The 21,947-nt window shown below is 37.5% G+C and overlaps 1 protein-coding gene across 4 annotated transcripts in view; it reads left to right on the top strand.

Moving 5' to 3' along the window:
• Nucleotides 1–21,947, top strand: part of LOC101743410 (WW domain-containing protein tag-325) — a 145,979-nt gene that overhangs the window by 78,500 nt on the left and 45,532 nt on the right. The window lies entirely within an intron of this gene.

Genomic DNA, 21,947 nt, shown 5'->3' with positions numbered 1-21,947 from the left:
ATTGCATCCGCGCCGAGTAAACTGATCATACCTTCCCTATTTGAAAGATAGTATAAATATAATTATGGTACAATTATGGCTTTGCGGTCTCTTCATAACCGTGGCCTCCGAGCCAAATAGCTGCGACAGCCGAACAATACGAAATTATTATCGTCTACAGAACCATTAAAACATTATCTTCATTCTAACCGATCACTGGCCCCCGGCAAGCTCCAACTTCAATCAATCTAAATTGTGTGAACAGACAAACAAACAAATGATTTCAAAAAGATTCTTGTACGGGAACTTAAGATACCTCTTCTCTGTTCAAAGAGATGTCCTTCCTGGAAGGTTCGTTCCAGGTATCATCGGTATTACAATAATGTTTTATTTGTATTAGAGATATTATTGGTATCTATAATTATATTAATACGTGAAGCAAAAACTTTGTAAAGTCAAATTGAGAATAGATTAAATATTGTTTTTCTTTTTATTTTTATTTTATTTTATTTTTTTATTGCTTAGATGTGTGGACGAGCTCGCAGCCCACCTGATGTTAAGTGGTTACTGGAGCCCATAGACATTTACGACGTAAATGCGCCACACACCTTGAGATATAGTTCTAAGGTCTCAGTATAGTCACAACGGCTGCCCTACCCTTCAAACCGAAACGCAGTACTGCTTCACGGCAGATATAGGTGGGGCGGTGGTACCTACCCGTGCGGACTCACAAGAGGTCCTACCACCAGTAATTACGCAAATTATAATTTTGCGGGTTTGATTTTTATTGCACGATGTTATTCCTTCACCGTGGAAGTCAATCGTGAACATTTGTCAAGTACGTATTTCATTAGAAAAATTGGTACCCGCCTGCGGGATTCGAACATCCGTGCATCGCTCGGCACGAATGCACCGGACGTCTTATCCTTTAGGCCACGACGACTTCAACTACTATTTTTTATAATGTAATCTTGGCGAAATTTGTGATTATAGAAGTATAAAATACAATCATAATAGTGTACAAACTTACAATTCCAATTAATTATAGTCGAATTTCGACTACTGCGGGACCTTTAGTTGGTATTAAAAGATGATCATCTAATTGACGACTCAGCTCGATATAGAAAAGTCAGATTTTATTTGATACAACACTTTTCAGAAGAACTTGTGTTTTACTTTAATTATTTTAATTTCTGGTTTTTCAAATACAAACTCTATTTACGTCGATGTCGAAAAAGTCGTGGTAACCTCTGAAATATGTTTACTATACCACCTATTACTATACCACCTATTACTATACCACCTATTACTATACTACCTATTACTATACCACCTATTACTATACCACCTATTACTATACCACCTATTACCATACCACCTATTACTATACCACCTATTATTATACTATATCACCTATTACTATGCCACATATTAACTGTTCGTAACAACTATACATTTGTCTCGCATTTGTCTCCTGTCCTGACAATTCGATTTCTCCTCTGAAGGGCGTTGTGATCTGCAACAATAATAAAAAGTTCAGTAAAGTTTGGTTTTTTCGCTGAACAATACAAATCGATACAAAAAATGGAAATAATAAATGGACTGACTCTCACTGGGCAGATAGGTGATGGTAAAATATTTACTCTACACTATTTAACCTTTGGTTGACTGGTAGAGAGAATGCCTTATGCATTAAGTCCGCCAATGTAAATTTTACATGAAGTGTACTAAATAAATAAAATGAGTATGTATGCTATAGTTTAAATTGCATTTAAAAAAGAAGTTAAAAATGAAGAGGAAGGAAAAAGAGTCTGCAAAGCGCGGCCGGGCTTAGCTAGTTGAAAAATATAACTAACGATTGACGTACCTAAATGTATCAACCGATGTAGGTCACAGTTTATCAATTTTAATAAACTTAAATAAATTTACAAAAAAAAAAGCAATAAAATGGAATATTTTTGCGTGACCTTTTGAATTACCTTTTAAAGATGATTCGTTTAAAGTTGTAATACATTAGATAAGACTTTTATATGTATTAATTAATTGCATTAAAAAAGAAAGTTTTAATAGCTAAAGCTTTTAATGGCTATCTTCACCTACATACAACCCTGCGCTAATTATTGTTTACTAGAGGTCCCCAGTAGTCGAAATTCGACTATAATGATTGGAATTGTAAGTTTGTACACTATTATGATTGTATTTTATACATCTATAATCACAAATTTCGCCAAGACTACACTATAAAAAATATTAACAAAGACAAACAATATTTAATCTATTCTCAATTTGACAACAGACGCCAAGAACAAAAGTTTGACAATAAATAGTATGCATGCGTGTGTACGTCAAATACATGGTATGTAGTGTGTGTAATGTTTTCTTTATTGATTGAATGTATCTCTTATGCATTATTTTAAAAAAATATTAGCATTGTGCACTTCTTCTCTGTATTCTCTATAAGTGTGGAAAATTTCATATTCCTCCGGCCGCGCAATTTTCGTAAAAAGGGATACAAAGTTTTTGCTTCACGTATTAATATATAGATTTGGGTCGTTTTCAATTGGTGGCCAAAAAAGTACCTACTTAACGATTTCATGAATTTAAACTTTCTCTAATTTTCCATTTTTTTGCATTTAGGTGTGTTCTGAATAAAAAATGCTCCATCACCATCAAGTCAATCACTCATTTATTGATAATATTCATTTAAATTTTTCATTTTACGCATTTGATAACGCCAACACGGGTGACGATTGATACTGATTAAGTAAAATTGCCGAATTTCAACACGCATTACTGGAAAAATAGCAAACAAGTTAGAATTTGAATTACGAACCAGTGATACGATTGAGATTTGGGGTAGTTTTTAATGTATAACTCCTTTAATAGTATTTACGAATATATCGTTATAGGACCACGTGCCTGTTGTCAGGACAATAAATTTATTGTACTTATAATTACGGTAATATTAAAGTTATGAGAATTAAATCAAATAACTCGCTTTTGGCCCCAAATTTGAAAACGACCCATTTTTTAGAGTTCAAAGAAAGAGTAGTGCTTAAATAAAAAGTGCGTGCGTACAAAGTACACATGTCAGAAGTGAAATTTTTTTGGCGAACTAATTTATAAGTCTTGCTTATATTTATACAAATCTAAAACTTTAGATTTCCGAGACTTAGAGGAAGGGAAAAAGGAAGATATGTTCCCACCAAAAGTCTGTCAAATGTCAATCTCAAACCTCAGTGTTGACGGTCACATTATGTTTAGATTTCTAAATTGTAAATAACGAATATTTTGCCAATTGAATTGACTAATTTAATTTCATGCTATTTGATTAATGTTCCTAATTCTTTTCATTTGATTTCAATTCCTATTAACATTTTTCACAAAAAAAATATAAAATATTAGGCTGTATGGTATGATACATTTGCCTTTCCAGTTGGAAAAATACAACAACTGCTACTACTGACAAGTACTTAATTTCAATAGTAGTTTGATGTCACTTCCGTTGCATACCTGCGTGACGTTCTGTAAAAATTTTACCCCCATGCGCCTAAAGAAGTTTCACTTCAAAAAGCGTTTAATGGAAAAAACCAAATAATTTCTAAATCGAAATTTAATATTGTAGTGTGTTGCGATTTTTTTGTACAGAATTACACAAGACTCGCACGCGATGCGTTGCGTAAAAAGAATAATGACGGCGATGGTTTTAGTGAATGATTGTTGATGTTATTACCATATTGTAAAACACTTAAGCGTTATGTTAAAAGCATTATTACATTAGATTATTTTTGTAACTTATTGAGAGACTTTGAATATTTTGATAATTCTGGTAAAATGTGCTAGACGATTTTAGATTTTATTTTGATCTGATAGTCAAAGAAAAATCTAATTGTCAACGAAATATAATAATACTAGCTGACCCGGCAAACGTTATTTTGCCATATATAATTTTTCTAGGGTATTTCTATTGTAGAAAAAAAAAATATGCGCGGCGTATGCAATTACTCTGATGTAAGTGTGTAAGGATGTGGTATATGAGTGAAAGAGGCATGTAATGATGTAGCGCTGTGAACGATGAGGGAATATAAAAATAACAAAACCTCATTCAACCACATAATGCCTCATTATAACAAAAAAAAGTCCACAAAATAAAAATAAAAATGTTAGGGGTTACTCTTATCACTTAGAGGTATGAAAAATAGATAGTAGCCGATTCTCAGACCTACTGAACGTGCATATAAAATTTCATAAAAATCGGTCAAGCCGTTTTGGGGGAGTATGGTAACTAACATTGTGACACGAGAATTTTATATATAAGATGTATGTACAAGTTTTTGAATATTCTAATAACCCAGCCAAATTTGTTTGACGATCTTTGATGTTATTTTGGTTTGATCGCCATTGAAGAGCTGAAGAGTTCCTGAAAATGTCATCAAAATGGGTACTGCCGTGTCGATTTCTAGAGAGATAACACAGACATACAAATATCTACTTTTATTAATAAAGATTAGGAGAAGAAAAACCTAGATAATTCTCGTTGGTGATTGAACGTTTGAAGCAATTCTATCGCCAACCTTGGTAAATAGTCGATTGTATAATTTTAGTATCATGACGTGATTATTTTTAGTTTTGATATCCATAACAATCGAGAAAAAAACGGTAATAAACACGTTTAATAATATGACTCTCCCAATGATTTCTTGGGGGTTATGCTGTGGTCACAACTAAAGATTGTACGTGTGGAAAATACTCATTTGCCCTATCTTACTGGTGGTAGGACCTCTTGTGAGTCCGCACGGGTAGGCACCACCGCCCTGCCTATTTCTGCCGTGAAGCAGTAACGCGTTTCGGTTTGAAGGGCGGGGCAGCCGTTGTAACTATACTTACTATACCTTAGAACTCATGTCTCTTGGTGGGTGGCGGCATTTACGTTGTAGATGTCGATGGGCTCCGGTAATCACTGAACACCAGGTGGGCTGTGAGCTCGTCCACCAATGTATACAATAAAAAAAAATATTGACGTAAGCTGATCATTTTATGCGAGTAACCTTCGCTGACCTTCAGCAATATCTGTACAGTATCTGTAGCGAATACTAAATATAACAGTAACAAAAAACATACATATTAATATAACTACATAATATATATAACTGCATATGGTGACATAACGTTAGACAAAGCGCCTATATTTAGCGTCACAATAAAAGCTAGCAAGTGCAGTGCTTCGCAGAATCTTCTTATTCGACCGCGACGAGGCAACGCAAAACCGCCATCGCCCGAAACACGTTTTGACGGATCCCCCGGATTCACTCTGGGTGCTTTTAGGCTCTCAACCACCAGTCACCGTCTTCGTCGACGAGCGAACTAACCCATAGACACAGCTCACTGAGTTTCTCGCCGGATCTTCTCAGTGGGTCGCGTTTTAGATCCGGTGGTAGACTCTGCGAAGCACCGCTCTTGCTAGGGCTAGTGTTAGCAAATTCTCACAGGTTAAGCCCGTTAGTTCATCTACCCGTCTAGGCGTAGCTGGAATAGCCCATTACGCTACCAGCGAATAGGAAGCGGAAAAAAAAGCAGAATCTGCTATCGGAATCGCGACTTTCTGAAAAGATCCCGCATGAAACTCAGTGGGCTGTGTCTATGGGTTAGTTTGCCGGTCGAACTCTTTGTCGTAATCGACGTTTTTAATATGCTTTTATTTTAGCTTCAGACGTATGTATGTTAGTTTGTAACGGAATCTTTGAACATGATTTTGACCCCCTTCAAAATGTCGGATTAACTCGAAATTTGGTATACCAACTTATTAAGGACCGATGACAATTTAGTATTAAAAAAAATATGGAAAATTTTTAAATTCAACTAAAAAATGATGAATAATAATAATAGTTTAAAAAAACTAACAAAATACGCTTTTATAGAAAATCCAACTAAAAAAAAGAAAATAAATTTTAATAAATTTGAATTAAAAATAGTATAAGAAAAAATGATTTTATTGTAAAAAAAAGCGTGGGGTGCGTGGTATCAGTAGTTATAAAATATTTTATGAACAGATATGAGTAAGAAGGGTTATTTTGACAATACCCTGAAAAGCACCCCACGCTTTTTTACAATAAAATATTTTTTTCTTACACTATTTTTAATTCAAATTTATTAAAATTTATTTTCTTTTTTTTAGTTGGATTTTCTGTAAAAGCGTATTTTGTTAGTTTTTTTAAACTATTATATATTTCGTGTGCAGCCTTGAAACGTTACATATATACATGATTCAATTTAAGGCTATACACGCGCCTACCCCGTATGTATGTGGAATGTAAATGAGGGTCAACAATTCGTATTGGATCGTGAAAAAAAGGTAATATCTCCCATTTTAATGCATCCTAATATGTACCTATATAAACGCTAAATCTCGGCTATAAGTTTTATAATGCTGTAAAATTTTTTTATTACTTCTAATCAGATACATTAACCGTTTTTAAGTTTTAAAACGAATTTAATACGATTCAAAATCGATTTTATTACTTTCGTTTTATTATTGCCAGACTTTTTGAATACATTACAGATTTCGCGGTCACATCACGTCATTACGGATCCTCCCGATCCACTAACGGTGCTTTTAGGTTTATTTTTTATTTTTTTTATTGCTTAGATGGGTGGACGAGCTCACAGCCCACCTGGTGTTAAGTGGTTACTGGAGCCCATAGACATCCACAACGTAAATGCGCCACCCACCTTGAGATACAAGTTCTAAGGTCTCAAGTATAGTTACAACGGCTGCCCCACCCTTCAAACCGAAACGCATTACTGCTTCACGAAATAGGCAGAGCGGTGGTACCCACACGTGCGGACTCACAAGAGGTCCTACCACCAGTAAAATAATTTAGGTACCTCAAGCACCGATCATCGTTCTCGTCGAACCCGTCGCTTGTGACGAAGGGCTCGACGAGTAAAATAACCCACAGACGCAACCCACTGAGTTCCTCGCCGGATCTTCTCAGTGGGTCGCGTTTCCGTACCGGTGGTAGATTCTGCGAAGCACTGCTCTTGCTAGGGTTCGTGTTAGCAACGTTGTCGGATTTGAGCCCCTACAAGCTCGGCGAATCTAGAATAACCCCTCGAGGTTCCTAGAATAGGTAGTTAAAAAAAAAGCGGTCACAGACAACTGAAGTGTTGTTACTCAATATTATGTGTACTCATATGTAAATAATATATTATATTATATCATATCGAAGGGTGAAAGGTTATTTTATTTAAGCGACATTTTTGCAACTTTACAAGAGAACCATTTAAAGTTTAAAATTTGGAAAAAAGAACATAACAAAAAAGCTTCTACAGCTATTTGAATGCAGTAAACTTAATTGAGGTTCAATTAAAAAACGTCGAACTTTTGAAGCTAATCTATATATATAAAAATCGCTCGCTAAAAATCGAGAACTGGACCGATTGGGATAATTTTGGTCTTGAATTATTTGTGGAAGTCCAGAGAAGGTTTAAAAGGTAGATAAATATGAAAGTGCTTTGGAATTAAATAGAAATAACAATTTTGTTTTTCCTTGGATGTGTCCCCCGTCGGACGGATTCATTTTGTTTGTTGTAAGTTTATTTTATACAAAAGTTTAGGTCTTTTATTTATCGATTGAGGCACTACGAAGTCTGCCGGGTCAGCTAGTTAGTATCAAATAAAACGCACCCTTAAATGTCGCGTATTAAGCAAAATTTCGCTTTCATCCCTCGAATTCTTATATTACGTATCTTAAAATTTCTCAAGTAAAAAACGAATGTTTTGTAAGAAGGTATACACGTGAACACGCTGACCGGTTCCGAGTGATTGGGCATGTGTGCCCGACGACAGGAAACGTCACGGACGTTGACTGCCGAACCGTATGAACTATTGCAGAATGAATACACAAGAATCTATATAAAGGGTGTTCCAGAATGTTTTTCGTTCTTGAATTGACTACTCGTTATTGCCATATGATTCGGACTTTTTTGGCTACAGATATGCAAAACCAGTATGGCTACAACCGCAACACCTTTTTCCAGCAAGATGGAGCCACTTTTTATGTTAAAAATGACTCATTAGCTGCCAGCCCTCTTCTCAAGACTTGTATTTTATTCTGCAAGCTAGAAGCCAGATTTTTGTTGTCCGGGTAACGGCTAACTGGCAACAATACTCGTGTAGCTTGACTACGATTTCCGTATAAGAAAAGTATTAAATAAAAAACAATTAAAATATAAAAAAATACTTTTGTCTATGACAGTACTGAATACTCGCGTTTATAATAACGAATTAGCATACGTTTTATGTTTGCTGTGTATGTACAAAAACGTGTTTGTATTTAAGCAGCTACGCCTCATTAATTTATTAATTGCACCAATATTTTACTTCATTGGACTGAGTGCAATTAGACGTTTTTTCTAAAAGGGAAATACGCTGTGCTCAATTTTCAAAATTTTATTAACTCTGTTTTTTTTTTATTGCCCTTGTAGCCAGAAGAGCATACGGCCCACCTGATGGTGAGTGGTTACCGTCGCCCATGGACTTCAGCAATGCTAGGGGCAGAGCCAAGCCGCTGCCTACCGCAATTTTGTTGACATTAGCGTTCCATTACTCGCTTTCGTTCACGTCCTTACGGATCCATCTGATCTAATAACTGTTGGAGTTGATGCCTTCAGCTCTTTAACTAGGAGCAGGCTTAGGGCCTAGGGTAACTGTACTCGTCGAACTCGGCAAAGAGTTCGACGTGCAACCTAACCCATGCATCAGCCCGCTGAATTTCTCGCCGGATCTTCTCAGCGGGCTGCTATTCCGATCCAGTTGTAATTTTATTCGCGAAGAAGCTGCTCTTGAGTTGTTAGATCTCCTTTCGAGGCGCTCGGGCAGCTATTAGCAAATCCCTCCCCTCCTGGCTGAGCCTTTGCTTGCCTACCTGTCCTGGTGAAACTGAAAAGGCATCTGGGTCAGCAGTAATCCTTCATTAAAAAAAAACCGCTTTCGTTGATTTGCTTATTATTCCAAACACAGTCTTTTTTTTTTTGTCTTTTTGATTGCGTATTGCTTTTATAATATTTATGCGGACAACATTTTACGCTACTTCCTTTTCCGGTTTCATATTATTTCAAATTATTCGCTGACTTATATGTACTAAGTACCGTTTGTTAAGTTTAATGTTTGCATACATCGATATATTACCACTAGATAACGCCTCACAAACAAAAACCAAACACAAATATGGCATCGACTAACTAATCTGACTATACCATCAAGTGCAGAAAAACGATGTAAAGGTATAATAATTGTAACGTAAACTATGCCGTTTTCCGAAGTAATAAAGTGCAGTTTAGATTGTTTTAACATTCACAATTAAAAAATTATAAAACTTATTAAAAATACTAAATTTCATGTTGTTTTCTCTTTGTAAGCGTGTTTTTTTACAGCGCATTTTGGCATCGTTCCACTCGACGGTCGGCGTGACACTGACGGCAAAACAGTGCTTAATATGAATCTAAGCACTGTTTTGTTAGGTTACTTTTGACGCCTTTACGCGGAATCTAGTGGTAATATATCGATGTTGCATATAACAACTACAGAAGACATTGATTGACCTATAATCTTCTTGTATTTCTGCGTATAGTATCATCGGACGAAATACGCTTCTTTGATTATTGAATACAAGCTTTATATTAAGGATAGGTTGATACTGGATAGGTTGATTTTGAACTGGTGGTAGGAGACCTCTTGTGAGTCCGCACGGGTAGGTATCTCCACCCTGCCTATTTCTGCCGTGAAGCAGTAATGCGTTTCGGTTTGAAGGGTGGGGCAGCCGTTGTAACTATACTTGAGACCTTAGAACTTATATCTCAAGGTGGGTGGCGGCATTTACGTTGTGGATGTCTATGGGCTCCAGTAACCATTTAGCACCACACCCATCTAAGCAATAAAAAAAAATACTTGTTCGAAACATCGCAACCCTATTTTCCTCACCGCGTTGGAAGCGGCTGGACTTTTAAGATAAAACGATTTGCAGCCACGAAAATGCGCATAATCAACATCGTTCTCGTAAAACTGTACAAACTTTAATCCGATTAATAAACCAGTTGTAAATACAGTTCACTTTTATCCTGATAAGCCTTGCGCCCAACATCTTACCGCAACGGCGCCGACAATACTGTTTTTAAATTAGATTTTAAAATAGATAAATTATTCTAATAATACCTATAAGAAATTTGCGGGCTTTATTTTTATTACACATTCGTATGTCGGGAAAGTTCATCCTGAATTATAGTTATAGTTTGTAAAATAAAGTGTGATACGGGAGATCGTAGGTAGATTGGTAAAATCGATTATCGAAACAATGTTAAAAAATTGCATTCATCATTCTCCTGCCTTTCTCCCAGTCATCTGGGGTCGGCGCAACATGTTTTCTGCTTCTATCATATACCATTTCTTCGCTCACTCCCTTGTTACCCACATTGTCTTTCATGCAATCCATCCATTTCTTCTTAGGTCTGCCTCTTCCTCTATGTCCTTCCACGTTCATAGATAACATTCTCTTACCAACCTCATTTTCATTTCGTCTCATCACATGTCCATACCATCTCAAACGCGCACTTCTCAACTTCTCTGTCAAAGGTGCCACTTTCAGACTTCCTCTAGCATATTATATCCATTCTCGTTATTCCACACATCCATCGCAACATTCGCATCTCTGCTGCATGCAATCGCCTTTCCTCTGCCATTTTAGTGGTCCAGTGCATTGTTTTCTTCAAAAACATTTCACAATCGATTATTTCAAAAAGGAAGCCTGAAATATACAACGCGTATCAAACTATATTTTACGGACTATAGTCTCATATTTCGCATCGTCTCTCCATTGGTCCGCGGGCGTTGGAAATCATTCTCTCACGGCTTCATATCTAGAGATTTCTAACGTTGGCTATTTGAGTGGCCCTCGAACAGATGGCCCGACCGACTTGCACGAGTGATAACGAACGCGTTATTATTACGTTTTATAGCCTAGTTGATGTAAAACAACATATTTAATTGGTGTGTTTAAGCACTTGAGAACATTTAAGTTGAAAAGTGGTTATGATGGAGCGCGTCCTTTTGAGCGGTTCTCAAATTTTTACGCTCTCTTTTCTATATTAATTTTTGAGCGACATTAACCCTGAATCTTTTCTTTTTTCTCATTTTATTGCTTAGATAGGTGGACGAGCTCAACACCCACCTTGTGTTAAATGGTTAGTGAAAGAATCCACACTATTCCGATCCGTTAGTAAATTAATCCGAGAAGCAGCTTGAGTTGTTAGGTCTGCTTTGGAGATGCTCGGGTAGCTGTTAGCAAATCCCAACCCTCCTGGCTGAGTCCGTTCTCGCCTACCTTCCTTCATAAAAAAAAGTACTGTCAGTCTCTTAATCATTTGGTGATCCTTGAAATACCACAGACGCTGTGAAAATTCGGCCTGCTTCACCTTGGAGAGGAAGAAAACAAGCCTTAGTTCGCCTTAGTTAGATTTAGCCTTGGTTCTTAAGGGTAGGGAAATTGATTATTTGAAACCTAAAGCTAATTGATTCGCCAATGTAATATGTAAATGTAAATAATTTAATATTGTTTGTTAATTTTTCAATATTCAGAGATGTTTTTTGTTTTTAAATAAAAAAAAACCCTTTCATATTGTAGGTACCTATCTATGTATGGTGGTAACGAATTGTCGTACTACTAAGCGACCAAAAAAACGACTAACACGGTCTTTGGTCGATATGGAACAGAACTTTTTTAATTTTTCCTTCCTCAAACATTTTATTGGATCTACCAACGGACAGCATTTAATATTTATTTATTCAAATATCAAATTCAATCGGTCCAAGAAATCCAATTGGGCGTGAGAGCGATCAAATTAGGGCAACATAATAAAATATTGACATTGTGAATAAAATTGTTCGAAACCGTTTACTCGTCAGCCCGTCGAAGTTAATTATAACCAGAAATGGGGCAGACGATGGAGTTCTCTGATTAGCGCGACTGCCACAAGATCGTAATTAATTGTGAACACGTTTTCTTAATTATTGTTTGTTTCGATTTGCGAATCCTGTTTTTTTTTGTAATGCAGATGTGAAATACACCGATTATACAAATGTTAAATGTTTGTGATTATATCATAATTAAAATTAATTTCACGACTCACGGCCGTGACCACAAGATTGTAAACAAAATCATATAAGTAGTACCACTCGCGAATTATGAAGAAAATACAAAATATATGATGTTTCTAAGAATAGGGTGCTAGTAATTTAAATTGGGGGCCAGGGAGGCGGAGCTCGTCCAAGCCCTGGCCCTCTAAGTGTTTCGGGTCCCCTTCACATGTCGGTCCGGGGACCGGCGAGGGGGGCCTAAGAAGACGACGTGCAAGCTGCTCTGCACGCATTTTACGCAAGGGCATCCGGGTGGTGGAAGGCCACTCTTACACTAAACACAATATTGCAAATTACCCGAGCACAACAAGGGCGGAAAGTTTTAGGTGAGTGAGAGCAGACGTAGACACTAACTAAATAAAGAATGATACTTAACTATTGGTTAACCTTGTTTTTTTTTTTACGTATGAAGTATTTTAATTTTGATAGATATAGTATGCTTTTTCATTTAATGCTTAAATACAAGAATATAAATGGGACAGGTTCGACGGATGTGTTTCGCCAGTTCTTTTCGAAATTGTCGCTCCTTTTGGAACCAATACCACAATTTATCTTGACGCCCAATAAGTATGGATACTACTTAATATTTCGCATTCGCATTAACCAGGGTTCCTTTGTAATGGCGGTCGTAACACGCATCAAGTCACGTATCCAAACAGACAGACAAACGGACGCCAGACAAGGAAACCATGGCTACACAAGGTGCGGCGTGACCATAATTAGCCAGGCACACATTTGTATTATAGATGTTGGTCTAAGCGTTAGGAAGTAGCGGAATTCAGGACTTTTTTTTATATTTATCTATCTATATATTATATAAAAATGAATTGCTGTTCGTTAGTCTCGCTAAAACTCGAGAACGGCTGGACCGATTTGGCTAATTTTGGTCTTAAATTATTTGTGGAAGTCCAGAGAAGGTTTAAAAGGTAGACAAATATGAAAACGCTCGGAATGAAATAAAAATAACAATTTTGTTTTTCCTTTGATGTGTCCCCCGTCGGACGAGTTGTTTGTTTTAAGTTTATTTTATACAAAAGCTTAGGTCTATTATTTATCGATAGAGGCACTACGAAGTCTGCCGGGTCAGCTAGTCGTTTAATAAAAATCAAACCCGCAAAATTATAATTTGCGTAATTACACACGGGTAGGTACCGACCACCACGCTGCTTATTTCTGCCGTGAAGCAGTAATGCGTTTCGGCGTGAAACTGTAGAAACGGAGACCTTAGAACTGTTGTCTCAAATTTAGTGTTAGCCTTTACGTTGTAGGTGTCTATGGGCTCCGGTAACCACTTAACTGAGCTGTGAGCTCGTCCTAAGGAATGAAATAAAAAAAGCTTTCCGAATACTTTACAATTTCGTGGTCGCGGGCTACTGAATTGAATAGTTGCGGTTGTCACGTGGTAAAACCGCTTGCTCTTATCAGCGAAGTCGTTGTATCAGTCCGCCATTGAATCGAATGATTCGCAAACATATTTACATAAATGAATAATGCTTTGTATTATTGAATATTATGTCCGTGGCTTAGTAGTGGCATGCTAGGTTCCTTGATCTTGCAGTGCGGGGGACCGACCGGTCATCGTTCTCGTCGAACCCGTCTTGCTTGCTTGCGACGAAGGGCTCGACGGGTAAATTAACCCTCAGACACAGCACACGGAGTTTCTCGCCGGATCTTCTCAGTGGGTCGCGTTTCCGATCCGGTGGTAGATTCTGCGAAGCACGGCTCTTGCTAGGGTTAGTGGTTCGTGTTAGCAACGTCGTCAGGTTTGAGCCCCGTGAGCTCACCTACTAGTTAAGGTTACGCTGATATAGCCTCTCAAGGATATCAGCTTAGGTAGAAAAAAAAAAAAAGATCTTGCGTTGCGGCAGTCGGGGTAAAGTCACTCGCAATGTACCTTATCACTAGTCGCCAGGTTTCCTCAACCGGCCTCATTTATTTTAAGCTGTAATATTCAAATCTAATGCACTGGTCGTTACATGAACTGGACATTATACATCATCCCACATTTGAAGTATTTCAGTGTTTTTTACTGGTGGTAGATCGACTTGTGAGCCTGCACGTGTAGGTACTGCCATTCTGCCTAATTCTGTCGGGAAGCGTAATGCGTTTCGGTTCGAAGGGCGGGGCGGCAAACTGAGACTTAAAACTCCTGTCTACGGGGTCGGGTGACCCTTAACATCAGACAAGCTATGTCCTGATCTACCAATCTAAGCAATAAAACGAAATGTGCCAACTTTTCCTATTGATGAATCCGCTAATTTTCAATATTTTCTGCTGTTCTAAACAATAGGTAGATATCAAATAACTACAACAAAGAAAAGGTGAAGTATCTAAATAACACAATCATTCTTATTTGCGGTACATTCAGCTCATAGACAACACTACACACGTAAATATACACATCGGACATTACATGTGCTATGAAAAGTCGATGCTAAAAATATGGCTTCTACTATTGTTGATAATATCGAATACGACTCGATAGCGATCCGAAGTTATGAATGTTTCGTGTAAGCGTGCTTCTTTGAAATAAGGTGTGATGACAATGCTTCCTTACGGTAGATTCACGTTCACAGATACGGCTCAGTTTGCTTAATGCGAGTTTCTTAACTTCTCGATAGCGTAAAAGTTAACTCATATTTGTATGGAGTTAGAACAGCGCCCCTAGCGGCAAACGTAGGGAAGAAGTTAAACAACTCACACTGAGCACACAGGTTCGAATATTTCTTCTTCTTCAGGCCTAATTACCATTAGGCTTACGGGGATCACACCTGGCCCCTTATAACTACAAAATACAAATTCGTATGTTCATATCTATTTAGTTCCTATTACGCTACGACCACTATTCACAATTATGGCTAAACTTAGAATCTCTACAAAACGATTAATACGACACCTAGTGGTGGTGCTGTCGTTAAACATTTCCTGATATGGGAATAAAACTATGCAATCTGCCAGTGTATTGAACCGTGTTTTGCTCTACCTTACAACGACAGAGAACTTCTTTGGTCCCGGCCTGACAGTCTGATACTGTCTTCTGCTGTGATTCCAGATATATACAGGCCACTCAACGGGACGCGATCAATAAGTAGCACGCTGGAGAGTACTTAACGGTAGACAACGGCTTGGCTATGCCCCTGGCATTACTGAGTCCATGAGTGACGCTAACCCCTCATCATCGGGCTGTATGCTCGTTTAAGGGCGATAAAAAATCGTAGAAAAACAAAAAAGATAATTACAAGACAATAAATATACATCACACAATAACGTAATAACTGATATTTTAACTGCGTTCGAAGGTTTTAAAAATCGTAAACGTATATGAAGATAGAGTTTTCGAGTTCCTATAGTAATGTATCGAACGTCAGCTGTTATATAGGTCATCGAACTGTTCAGGGCTGATATAGGGAACCGCTCGCACCTTTAACGTAGTGCAAGAAAACAGCAGTCAGTCAACTTGTTTTTTTTTAACCAAGACGAGACAAGGCCTGTTGGCGGGCGCTATCACACGAATGCTGTCATTCACATCCACCTTCAGATGTCATTGCATATAGCAGTTACTGCAACAGCCGCGGAGTCCGTATACTTAATCCCAACAGTTTGACATAATGGCACATATGAAACAAATGACACATAATCTGTATGTGAACCTGCTCGGCTAAGTACCACTAGCTTATTTCTGTCATAAGACAGTCCTGCGCTCTAGTTTAAGGAGAAGCACAGCTCTAATACGGTGCAATCGAGACTACTATCTCATATCCCAAGATGGCGATTAGTTAGTTTTTCTCCTGTGACCGCTTAAAAAATATCAGTGTAAGATTAATTTATTTTATGTATTTTAAAGTTTATTTAGGATACCAGTATCGTCACTGATTGTTGGAATCAAGCTTGACGCAGTCCGGGCCACGTGACCCGCTTTGTTCGTAACGTTGTTATACTGCAATATCCACGCACTGCGTCTGCTTTTACTGTTTCGATTTTTAAAAAATCGTTCTATATTTAATGAATGCTTCGAAACAGTATGTTAATTGAAGAAGACCTTTCACACCAATCGTAATTAGCTACACGTGTATATTTTTCTTTGTTGCTGTTCATTCTTTGTGTTCGTTTGGGAAACGATAGCATGGTATATGTATATCGAGAGGTGAAAGGCTTTTTTTTTATTGCTTAGATGCGTGGATGAGCTCACAGCCCGTCTGGTGTTAAGTGGTTACTGGAGCCCATAGACGTCTATGACGTAAATGCGCCCCCACCTTGAGATATAAGTTATAAGGTCTCAAGTATAGTTACAACGGCTGCCTCACCCTTCAAACTGAAACGCATTACTGCTTCACGGCAGAAATAGGCGAATGGTGATCGAACTATGCTGATTTAATATTCGTAGGATGTTAAAGCTCATTCTCTATTCAATTCTTTAGCTGTCTTCTACAACACTCACTTCACGCAGCAGAGACTGTAGCGCATCTTCTTCGATAAGTATGCGAGAGATTTTGGCGGTCTTTAAAATTATGGCTGAGCTAAAATTATCTACGGGCCTGTGTGATCTCATCCCGTCAAAAGACGTCAGGGTTAGACACTGTGACCGAGCCTGTCGCGAGATTTTATTGGTGTGGGTAGAGTAATTGAGATTTCGACCTCACGTCATGTTAACGGGCCCTTTCTTGGCTCGTGTCTGGTGAACACTTGCATTGTAATAGGTTGGGGAAAAAGTCTTTTCGCATTATTGTATGTATGAACTTGTAATAAAATCTCTTTGGCTATACTATTTGTATCTGGCTGGTTTTAATATCATTACAAGTTAAAATTTTAAAGAAGATAATTTCAAATTCAAATTAAGAAGATGTGAGATTTTTTATTTATTTTTCGTACTGTCAAGATGACTGAACCTAATGATGAAATTTGATACATTTTAAAATTTTACTACAAAAAAGGTAAAAATGCAACTCAAGCCGCGAAAAAAATTTGTAATGTTTATGGACCTAGTGCAGTATCTGTGAGAGTAGCACAAATTTGGTTTTAGCGTTTTCAATCCGGATATTTTGGTGTCAAAGATGCACGTCGCTCTGGTCGCCCTATTACGGATAAAATGGAATTCATTTTTGAAAAGGTGGAGCAAGATCGGCATATCAGTAGTTACGACGTAGCTGAAGAACTGGGAATTGACCATAAAATAGTTTTGGCGCATTTGAAAAAACTGGGTACACAAAAAATCTCGATATTTGGGTACCTCACGAGCTCACTGAAAGAAACCTAATGAACCGTGTACTCATTTGTGATTCTTTATTACGACGTTATGAAACCGAACCATTTTTGAAGAAGCTGATAACTGGTGATGAAAAGTAGATCATGTACGAAAAGCGAAAAAGATCGTGGTCAAAGGCCGGTCAGGCTTCACAGACTGTGGCGAAACCCGGGCTAACTCACAACAAGGTGATGCTGTGTGTGGGGTGAGATTGGAAGGGCATTATTCATTATGAGCTGTTACCACCAGGCAGGACCATCGATTCTGATTTCTACTGCGAACAACTGATGAGATTAAAGCAAGAAGTTGAAAGAAAGCGGCCGGAATTAATCAACAGAAGGGCTGTGGTTTTTCATCATGGTAACGCTAGACCTCACACATTTTTAGCCACTCAGCAAAAATTAAAAGAGCTTGGCTGGGAGGTGTTAATGCATCCGCCGTATAGTCCTGACTTGGCACCTTCAGATTTCCACTTGTTTCGGTCTATTCAGAATTCTTTAGGCAGTGTCAGGTTAACATCATGAGAAGACTACCAAAACCAATTGTCGCGGTATTTTGATCAGAAGCCCCAAAATTTCTATAGCAATGGGACCATGTACTACCTACAAGATGGCAAAAAGTTATCAAACAAAATGGTACCTACATACTTTAGTTAAACGTAAATAAACTATATTAAAAAATGTTGTGAATTTTCTTAAAAAATGCGAAGAAATGTTGTGAATTTTCTTAAAAAAGACGAAGAAACTTTTTCCCCAACCTTAGTGAATTTTCTTAAAAAATGCGAAGAGACTTTTTCCCCAACCTTATATATTTGTGTTCAGGAGTGTTCACGAATGTCACAATCAGACATGACTAACGCAGTGCCCGTCTCCTAGTTTTAGCTAATAAAACATTGACTGAAGCATTGACGCTTATAACAGTACAAGAGCTAAGTGTAAGAATACAGTCAAACGAATTCATTCAATACAAATCATTCATCATCAACTTTAATCGTGTCTCATTGGCATTGCTTCCAGTCTCGTTCTAACGTAGCTGTTTTGCTGCAGTTAGAAAGGGTCCAATGATGTTTCAGTGTTACGTCTACAACGCTCGAGGTCATTAAGGTGATTCAACTTTTGAATTGATATTAAGGAACAGTTATGACCACGTGAATTTTTAGATTCGTGAATAATTTTTCCAAATCAGACTTTTTAGAGAAGTGACTTGTCCTTAACCCGACGCTTGTGCTGTGGCTTGGATAGCCAGTGTCAGTTGACCCCTGAACTGGTGTGCCAATTTGTTGTTGTTGTTAAAGTCCCAGGGTACCCCGCTGGTACATAGGGCCCTTGCAAGTTGTTCTTACCTGACCCTGTATTGCGTTTCTTTCTTGACATCACTCCAGGTTGGCCAATTTATTGCAATAAAACTAAATTCGCCGTTTGAAGAAAACAAGGCATTGACCGATTTAATTTTATATGGTTTAAGTCCCACACGTAGCCTTCCGGTAATCGTTCTCGTCGAACCCGTCGGTTGCGACGAAGGGCTAGACGAGTAAATTAACCCTTAGACACAGCCCACTGAGTTTCTCGCCGGATCTTCTCAGTGGGTCGCGTTTCCGATCCGGTGGTAGATTCTGCGAAGCACGGCTCTTGCTAGGGTTCGTGTTAGCAACGTCATCAGGTTTGAGCCCCGTGAGCTCACCTACTAGTTAAGGTTCCACTGAAATAGCCTCTCAAGGCTATCAGCAAAGGTAGGAAAAAAAATAATAATACACTGGATCAGGTATATATCAGCGACAAGGAATTATCGACGCGAAAATCTCCTAATCAGGAAACTACCTATCATTTAGGATAACTACTAAATATCGTTTATTTATTTATGTAATGTACCAAAACTTATGTGCGGCACAATATTAGGATTACAATCTATCTCCATAAGGCTAATAAGTTATTTTAATTTAACATAAACTACTATTTTAACTAATGCCTCTAAGAATCAAGTCCACTGATATTACTAAGTGTCTATTAAGGCTAAACACTTTGTTCGTGTGTTGTTTAGTTCTGTCACTATTAATTTAACACTATTTCGATTAAGAAAAAACACTACACTAACTCAAAGGGCTTAGTCCTTACGAGTCTTCTCACTAAGATACTTCATTCTAAATATTTGACATAACATAACAATATTTTTTGCACCGAATGCATTATGAATCACGATAGTATCGGTCATCGGTTCGTAACGTTCATATCCTGGTTACGAAACATACCAAGGCTAGCTATTTTATTTACGTACACAGTGCAATGGAGGTGCCGTCAGTTTACTCATAACAAAGTTTTACTGGGCGAACTGTTTATTATGTGCCTTCGTGTTTCTGCCGGCAAGCAGTCATGGGATCTCAACGTTATTTTTTGCCAATTACACGGTGCCGTGAAGGATCGGACCACAGACTTTAAGCAATAATATAATAAAAAATATATATTGATATAATGTATTATTAAAGTATTATTAAAAATATTGGCATTCTGCACTCCTTCTCTATATTGTCTATAAGCGTGGAAAATTTCATACTCCTCCGTCCGCGCAATTTTCGGAAAAAGGGGTACAAAGTTTTTGCTTCACTTATTATTACAACATTGCTTACAACATTGCAACACATTAAAATAAATATGGAAATGTATAATGTATTATTTTATTTACATCAAAATACAGTTTAGCTTAGTAAAACTATAGCCCAAATTGAGTTGCTCTTATAAAGAGAAACAACATTTAAAGCTATTGCTTTACCACTATTTTTATATTTATTATATTTCAATATTTCAAAATGCTTTTATATTTCTAATGCTCCTTCTTCTAATGTTTCAATATTCGAAATTCTATTTATGTCATATTTATAAAATATTAACCACTTTTAAGATAAATCGTATAGAGGCTACCAATGTATTAATTAAATAAATTTAATTGTCCTTTTTTTATCAAAAAATTCGATACGATTACGCGGCAATTGTTAAACAATTCAATCGCAATTTCGACCCCACGTCTCGAGACAGGTCGCAAACACTTTTGGAACGAATGACGTCTGAAGCGAGAGCTGTATAAAAATACTATTTAAATTTACAAATAAAATCGATTACGTGATCAGAACGGATTTATCGTTATAACAATAAGCACGTGATTCGACAATAAATACAAAACCTAGATTTCACTTTGTTGGCCCGTAACATATTTGTTGGATGCTTATGTAACTATCTATTGTCGTGAATTAAATTCAATGAGTATTTATATTAAATTATTATTATTATTATGTAAAAATGAGGATTTTAATCATTGGGTTTTTTAAAACATCTAAACAATCCTAGACTTAAGGTAATTTTACGTTTATTTTATTCTTCACTCAACTATGTATAAGTATTATTGTTAAAAATTATAATACTTATTTTACTGGTGGTAGGACCTCTTGTGAGTCCGCACGGGTAGGTACCACAACCCTGCCTATTTCTGCCGTAAAGCAATAATGCGTTTCGGTTTGAAGGGTGGGGCAGCCGTTGTAACTATACTGAGACCTTAGATCTTATATCTCAAGGTGGGTGGCGCATTTGTTGTACATGTCTATGGGTTCCAGTTACCACTTAACACCAGGTGGGCTGTGTGCTCGTTCACCCATCTAAGCAATAAAAAAGACTTGATATGCAGCTTAAAAACGATTCAAAGATGAAAACACTTAAACAACCAACCCTTTTTTCTGCTTAGCCGGGCGAGGAGTTATGCTAGATTCGCAGAATGAGTAGGTGAGCTCACGGGGCTCTAACCTGACGAATTTGCTAACACTAACCCTAGCAAGGGCAGTTCTTCGCTGAATCTAACACTGGATCCGAAACGCGACTCACTGAGAAAATCCGACGAGAAACTCGTGGGCTTATAGCCTCTAAGGTGATCTTGGTCAAAAAACGGGCTATAGTATTAAAATGATTGAGTCATTATCGATTATTGAACGTGTGCCAATTTACAAGTTAATCGGAAGTTTTGAATTTAGTGAAAAATATGTTCAAAGGTCCCATGACTTAGAACAGCCTTTCCCAAAGTGGGTAATAACGCCCCCTTGTGGGCGTTGTAGGCCTAAGGGTAAGGGCGGTAAGAGGCCAGAAAAAGGGTGCATTGTGTAGAGGGTTGGGAGGCGATTTGTAATTTAATCTAGGAGGGCCCTAGACATCGACTGAGTTTTCGCTATAGTGGTTTTAAGTAGGTGAAAAGATGGGGGCGCTAAAAAATTTTTCTCACAGCACTAGACAAAATAAGTTTGGGAACCCCTGACTTAGAAGAACGTACAAAAGCATTTTATAAATGAATCATTTTAAATGACGCCGATCAAAGACGAGTTACCACGACCACTGCTACCTACTCACTACATGAAGTCTTATTAAATTTAAATAATTGACTATTCTATTGAAGGTTATCTTGTTGCTTGACTTGGCTAAAGGACACTTCTAGTAATGAGTGCGTCACCTATACCATCATTGTTGTAAATAAACGAACAAGTAATGTTTTGTGCCCAATCCTGTA

This window comes from Bombyx mori, chromosome 16, assembly GCF_030269925.1.
Source record: "Bombyx mori chromosome 16, ASM3026992v2".
In the NCBI taxonomy this organism is placed as follows: Eukaryota; Metazoa; Arthropoda; class Insecta; order Lepidoptera; family Bombycidae; genus Bombyx; species Bombyx mori.
This window is presented reverse-complemented; position numbering and strand designations above follow the sequence as displayed.